This window comes from Triticum urartu, chromosome 2A, assembly GCF_056163025.1.
Source record: "Triticum urartu cultivar PI428250 chromosome 2A, HENAU_Tu73, whole genome shotgun sequence".
Lineage (NCBI taxonomy): Eukaryota > Viridiplantae > Streptophyta > Magnoliopsida > Poales > Poaceae > Triticum > Triticum urartu.
The window spans coordinates 534,782,135-534,788,602 of NC_141874.1; the positions used below are offsets into that span (position 1 = coordinate 534,782,135).

At 45.9% G+C, this 6,468-nt stretch overlaps 1 long non-coding RNA gene across 13 annotated transcripts; it reads right to left on the reverse strand.

The window, feature by feature from the left end:
- Window positions 1–287: 287 nt before the first annotated feature.
- LOC125538563 (uncharacterized) lies at window positions 288–3,933 on the reverse strand. Of its 13 annotated transcripts, none has more exons than XR_015616884.1 (7): window positions 2,239–3,931; window positions 2,092–2,163; window positions 1,746–1,952; window positions 1,393–1,453; window positions 1,186–1,294; window positions 851–1,043; window positions 288–584 (listed from the first exon to the last, which is right to left on the reverse strand). It is a non-coding gene; the product is annotated as an uncharacterized LOC125538563 (long non-coding RNA). The 13 variants fall into 13 exon arrangements; XR_015616882.1 differs by having other exon boundaries at window positions 851–921; window positions 1,000–1,043; window positions 1,393–1,952; XR_015616883.1 differs by having other exon boundaries at window positions 851–1,294; window positions 1,393–1,952; window positions 2,239–3,517; window positions 3,589–3,933.
- Window positions 3,934–6,468: the final 2,535 nt, after the last annotated feature.

Here is a 6,468-nt window from a genome sequence, read left to right on the forward strand (position 1 = left end):
GAAAGTTATAGGTACTGACAAAATGTTCTTGTTTCGTCTATAGTTCTTTAGCTTCAACGAGTCAAATTCATAACCGTGATGCATACATAACTCATCTTGATTGTCTGAAATCAGTTGTTAGCCCTTGCTAAAAAAATTAGCTGCACAATGGTAGATGTTTACATCAGTGGCAAAAAAGGTAGATGTTCAGATGTAGATGCATAGAGAACTACCATGCTCACAAATAAAATTTTGCCGAGGGGAACTGAGAGATGCAAGCAGGGTAGAGAGTGAGAAACTGTGACACATGGATGGTGGAACAATTTAAAAAAGGTGCTATATCTGGACCATATTACATTTTGTCAGATAAGAATGCTTGTACCTGTTCAAATTATAACTAATTTTCGAGTCCAGGACACACTGGACATTCTATATTCGGTGATTTTATATCAACACCTGAGTACCTTCCTTTTTTTATTCCTCTTCTACATGTGACACGACTTGTGCTCCTTCCCCTAATCCTTTTAGGTAGTATGGAGGTGGAGTTCATCATCCTCCGGCTCTTGCTTTATATTTTTCAGAACAAATAAGTTTTGCACTTGCCCCTGCAAAATCATTTTTAGCAATTATTAGAGACGTGAAAAACTATGAAAGAACATGCAAATACACCACAAAAGCTTATATGGTTAATCTCAATAATGTTTTCTGGTATTCTACGAATGCCACCACATCTGTGAGCTATTATATACTTTCTCTCAACTCTTAATTCCTTGAATATGGATTCATATTTCTCCATACTACCCTCATTTTCTGATTATCCATCGGAATGTACAACACGACAGCTGTTCCTATTCCTAGAATTTTTAGTTACCTTTACAACTGATTTATAGTCTGCCTGCTGTCCATTCAAATTTTGACATTTGGTGTCCTGGTAATAGTCTCCTAGAAAAGCATAACAAACTTTTAATATGGCTTGCACATACAAAACAATATAGAGCCTCATGGTCGAAATAACAGAACCTGTTCGACATTTGTATGCTTTAATGACGTGTCTTCTTCAAAATCTGTGATTTTTTTGCATAAATAGTGTAATATTGGTAAATGTACTTGAGAATTGAGATTATATTCATTCAGTCAAAACTGAAAATTCAATCTTCGCCAATAGTTTTTTTGGATTAGTGTGCAAGAAATAAGGTGTCTTCTCACCTCCAATTTGATGGAAATACGGCGAAGATATAAACTTAGACTGAACCTTCTTGGATCAGCGACTGAACTTGATAACAATATGTTACATTACCTTCTCATGCATCATGCCCTGAAACAATAATAATTTAGGGAGAAGATGTCTCAGTATTTGTAATAACTACTATAACTGATTGTATAATGTTTATGTTGGCAAATCATAAAACTGACCTCTTCATCAAGTAAGTTCACTGTTCACGTTAATGGCATCCCACATCTTAATTAATCTGGCCTTCATATCACACGCAATTTCTTTAAACATTAAATTGCCAAGAAAAATAGTTGAACTTGATATAACAAATTAAAGGATTACAAAAAATTGAATCTGCGAAAGAACACAAAAGATGATTCCCTAACATGCACAGTGAGAACAACGGACCAAAGAAAACATTGGCACCTAGTTAGAGAAGCGAACCATCTACGATGTTGTGAACCAACATGGTGTCTAATTTGTATAACCTCGCCAGATGGTCATGGTCGACGATGTTGTGAACCAACATGATGTTTAATTTGTGTAAGCTCACCTGATGAACATGGTTGTGCTCTGAATTTATTTGCATGAGGTGTCGAAAAACTGCCCACACGTGCATGCATCCCATTCTCAGCGATTGAAGCTGCTTCTAGGATACCACACATCCTATAATGAGGGCCATGAGGCTACGCGAGCCCAAACGCATAGCAATCGCCACTACGCAATAGAATAGGTCATCCGGTAGCTCACACAGACAAAGCTTCAAGGCAAGAGATATTGAGATGAGACAATAGATGGTCGATTATTTACTACTACCATAGTAGGGAACAAAGATTATTAATTTACAGGAAAGATTGTGATAATGTAAGTTGTAAGTTGTATTATTTTTTCAAATGTACCTGCTGTATAGTGTGCCCTCCATAGATCAACCATCACATACTTCAGTTCATGCATAATATAGAAGCCTGTAGCTGTGCTGGTATAGCGCAATCAAAATCCATATTTATATTATGAAGATCATTTGTGTATAAAAGATGATTGCATACCTGAACATCCATGTATGAAGCTACTAATTTTCCTGGTCTATTGTACTGGACAGCAGAAAACATGGCTTGTAGAACAACGCGTCCGGCAGCGGTGCCTTCAACAATGCCAGGTTTTCTCCATGCCCCTTACGCCCAAACCGCTAGCTCTCCGATGCTATTATTTTCTCAGGGTATAAACTGTATTATAGTGTACATACAATTTTATAAAAATGATAGAAGAAAACGACACTAATTAGATCTCGGTAGAAAAGAAAATAGTAAACATGAGAAGTGAAACATCTTATACCATCTTCAGTAGTCCCAATTTTCAAAGCAGTTTTTCTGCCCAAATCAGACCACAACATAGCCTAGACTTGCAGTTGTTTGTGCAATTTTTCTTAGGACTCCATCATAGGCTGCTCCTGTTGGTCTCTTATTATATGCAGAACGCTGAACCAAAGCATGCACATTGGTCTGCTAAAGTGGATATTGGAGGCCATAATATCATCTGGTCTCCAACCATGACAAAAATTCTCTCGTGGAGTCATTCTGCCATGCAGCGACATACAAAGTATGCTATTATCATCTGGGGCCTACCAAAGCCTTCGTCTTAGTCGCAATGGCCTGCCATTTGGGCACTACGACATGGGCTCACTACGTCTATGTCTATTGGATTGTTGATGGCCATCGGTATCGCCGATGCAATTCTACGCTAGGCTCTGAGCCTCAATCTGATCTGCCATATGTGTACTTAAGTAAGAAATTAATTGTTTTTGCCAACAAATTACATTGTATTGCACATATAGCAGATCAAACCTAGTTGATTCAATTACCTTAATTTTTCTGCAGATGGAACGGGATGCAAGCATGCATTGCAGTCAGGTATGTACATGTATATTCTGGCAAGTACTGATGGGTCTTCCACCGATAAATACTCCCTGACCAGAAAAATCAAATGTCCTCATATATGAATTATTAGTCTCTGATCATCAACAGTGAACCTCACAAGGCAGTGACTGGCTTATCAACATGTCTGCTCAGTGCTCACCAAGCATTCCTGCACCACAATCTGATAATTTTAGTTACTACAGTACGTACCTCTCCATACCTGCACACTACTGCACATGAACAACCACGTATACACCATGGCATAGCTGAACTCCTTTATAGCAAAATATGTACCCACAAAGGCTGTTCAGATGTTCGGGGGTGAGGATGGCGGCGAGCAGAGGTGACGGAGCCTGGGGATTCATTGGGCGGCCTGAGGATTTGTAGGGCGGCATGACACAAAGAAATCAATCTGGATCCAAAGGAAAAGTCATGATGGATTCAAGTATAAGTCAGCAAGAAAACAAACCGAGAATAAATTACACGACTATACAAATCCGATATAGATGAGGAAATCTATTGCCGTGTGTCCAGCCGGGTCTGCCCAGCGCGCTAGATCAGGTGGTCAGCCGCACGTCGGGCTAGCGCGTAGTAGGCGCTATAGATTTTTCAGATCTATGCCTTCAGGTTAAGAGAGAATATGGATTTGTATTCCATCGGGACATTGAGAGAGATAATGGAGAAGGGGGGAGACCGTGGATGGGTTTGCTTTGCATCTGAGGAGAGAGAGATAATGGAGAAGAAGAGATCATGGAGGAGAGAGGAACCGTGTAGTACGTGGGGAGAGAGAGGTAATGGAGAAGAGACATCGTGGAGGAGAGAATCCATGTAGTATACGTGTATTAGTTTTTTTTTGAGGGCATACGTGTATTAGTTAGGATAGATAAAAAAAAATCTGTTTTCTTTTTCAAGGAAACTTTTGTTACCTGGTACGTATAGATAATTAGAGGAGATCGTGAAGAGAAACGATTCATACCTTTTCCTTGATTATTATTTTCCGGCCCGATGAAGCAAATTTCTCGAATTGCAAAATTGTAGCAACTAATTATACTTAAAAAAAATTATATTGATGGATGTAAACAGTAATAATTCGGTCCCACGAGATGGACGGCAAAGCGTTAATTTCTAGGGAGTCTGTAATTAGTATAGGTATGGATGGATATCCGCCAGGGCAGCCGTGGCCATAGACCAACTTAGGCCAAAAGCCTAAGCTTGGGGGAGTACGTATTTCTCACCGACATTACTGTCGGATTTCGGGTTCCGGCAGACCCTTGAGGTTCGAACACTGGGGTGCGCACGAAGATTTCGCCTTCTACCTACCTGCACCCCTCCGTCTCGCTAAGATCTAAGTTATGAAAAGAACAGCACAAGAGACACAGGGTTTATACTGGTTCGGGCCACCGTTGTGGTGTAGTACCCTGCTCCAGTGTGTGGTGTGGTGGATTGCCTCTTGGGCTGATGATGATGAGCAATACAAGGAAGAACAGCCTCGCGAGGGTCTGTTCTTGGCTGGGGGGATGAACTGCTAGGAGGAGTTCAGTCGCCCTTCTCTCTCTGTGTGTGATGCTACTCGATCCGATCCTAGCTAGTTTCTCTCTTGGCTTCTAGATTCTCCCTTCTTCATTGCCCCTCTACCCTGGGGATGGCTAGTCCTATTTATAGGAAAAGGCCCTGGGCCTCTTCCCAAATATTGAGCGGGAAGGGCGCCAACAATTGGCCATTTTAAAGCGGAACATCTGGTACACTTATCCTGACTAAAGTTGGTCCTCGCCTGCCAAAGGCTCTGGTGGTGACGCTGGCTTGGGCTCCATAATGACTTCCTCCCTGCCGTTGGACTGGTCTTGGTCTCGTTGCACCGAAACGGGTGCCTTTGCTTGATGCTCTCGCCTGCGCTTGCTCCCTTTACACCAAAGAGGAAAGGAGGACACTGCGCGGCTGGCGCCCGCCTGGCGCCTTTGGTCGTCATGGCTTGCGTCACGGGCACCTCGCGAGGTACCCCGCCTTGATCTCTCCGCCTCCTCACGAGCCAGCCTGATGAGGCCATGCCTGAGGAAGTTCCGTGTCGTCCGCCCCGCGAGGCTTGGTCCCTCGCGAGGGTCTTGGGTCTGTGTTGATGAAGATGGGCCGTGCTGGGCCCCCCTTTGAGCCACGCCGCAGGCCGCAGGCAGGCAAGTCTGGGGACCCCCGTTCCCAGAACGCCGACAGTAGCCCCCGGGCCCAAGGCGCGCCCGGACTTGGCCGTGCAGGGAGGCGAAAGGGCAAGAGCGAAGCGCCGCAGGCCCTAACAGCCTGCGGCCTTGGGCACCACGTGGCGGTTGATTGGACGTGGGCAGCACTGTTCCCCCACGTCCCTTTATTTTGCGCCATGCTAGGCGGACTCGTAGTCGTACACAGCCGCTCCCCTTTCTGTTGCTCGAGCGCCCTCTGTCCTTCCTCCTCTCGAACTCCAGCTTCTGTTTTCAACCCAATCTCGAACCTTCCCCCCCTTCCCATCTCCATGGCTCCGACGAAGAAGGGAAGAGGGAAGAAACCCATGCCTCCGCCTTGCTCGCCGCCGTTGGCGGCCCCCGCCGAGGGCTTGGGCAAGGTCAGCTCGGCTCTGGCCACTATCTTCAACGAATGCGGGAGGACGACGGCCTGGCCCGCATCCCACTTCTCCATCGACAGGATAGTCACCGAGGTCTAGTATTTTGCCGACGCCCTGTGGGCGGGTCTGGTTCCCCCCTTTTCTGATTTCTTCAATGCCGTGCTTTCCCACTATCAGATCCACCTGATGCATCTGGGTCCTGAATCCATCACCCTCCTTTCGGTCTTTGCCTTTGTTTGCGAGGCAATGATGGGCATCCTTCCTTCGGTTGCCTTGTTGCGCCACTTCTTCTCTCTGCGCCTTGTCGACCCTACCCAATGCTGGGCGTGCGTGAGCTTCATTGCCGCGTCTGAGTCAGCGGCCTCAAGGATTGACTTCAGGCTCCCTCTGCTCACGGCTGGGTTCCGCGAGCGGTGGCTGTATGTGGATGCAGGGGTGCCCAGCCCCCTGCTATCGGAGCCAACTTCGCCTGCTGTCCCCAATTCGGGCTGGGGCCAGGAGACGCTTGAGAGCCCCCGGCTCGTCTTCGTCTAGCACCGCTTCACGTTCTTGAGGTCGCTTGGCGTGACAGTGCCCAAGGTGGTGAAGGAGTTCCTGCTTTGCTGCATTGCTCCTCTCCAACGCCACTCCCGCCGGATGTGGGCCTTCAGCGGGCGTAATGATCGTATGAGGCTCCAGGAAGAGGACCTGACGCCTGAAGTGCTGAGGACAGTGCTCTTGATCCTGACTGGGGACCCCAACCCTGGCAGCATCCAGCAGGGAGGGGCCTTGTTGTA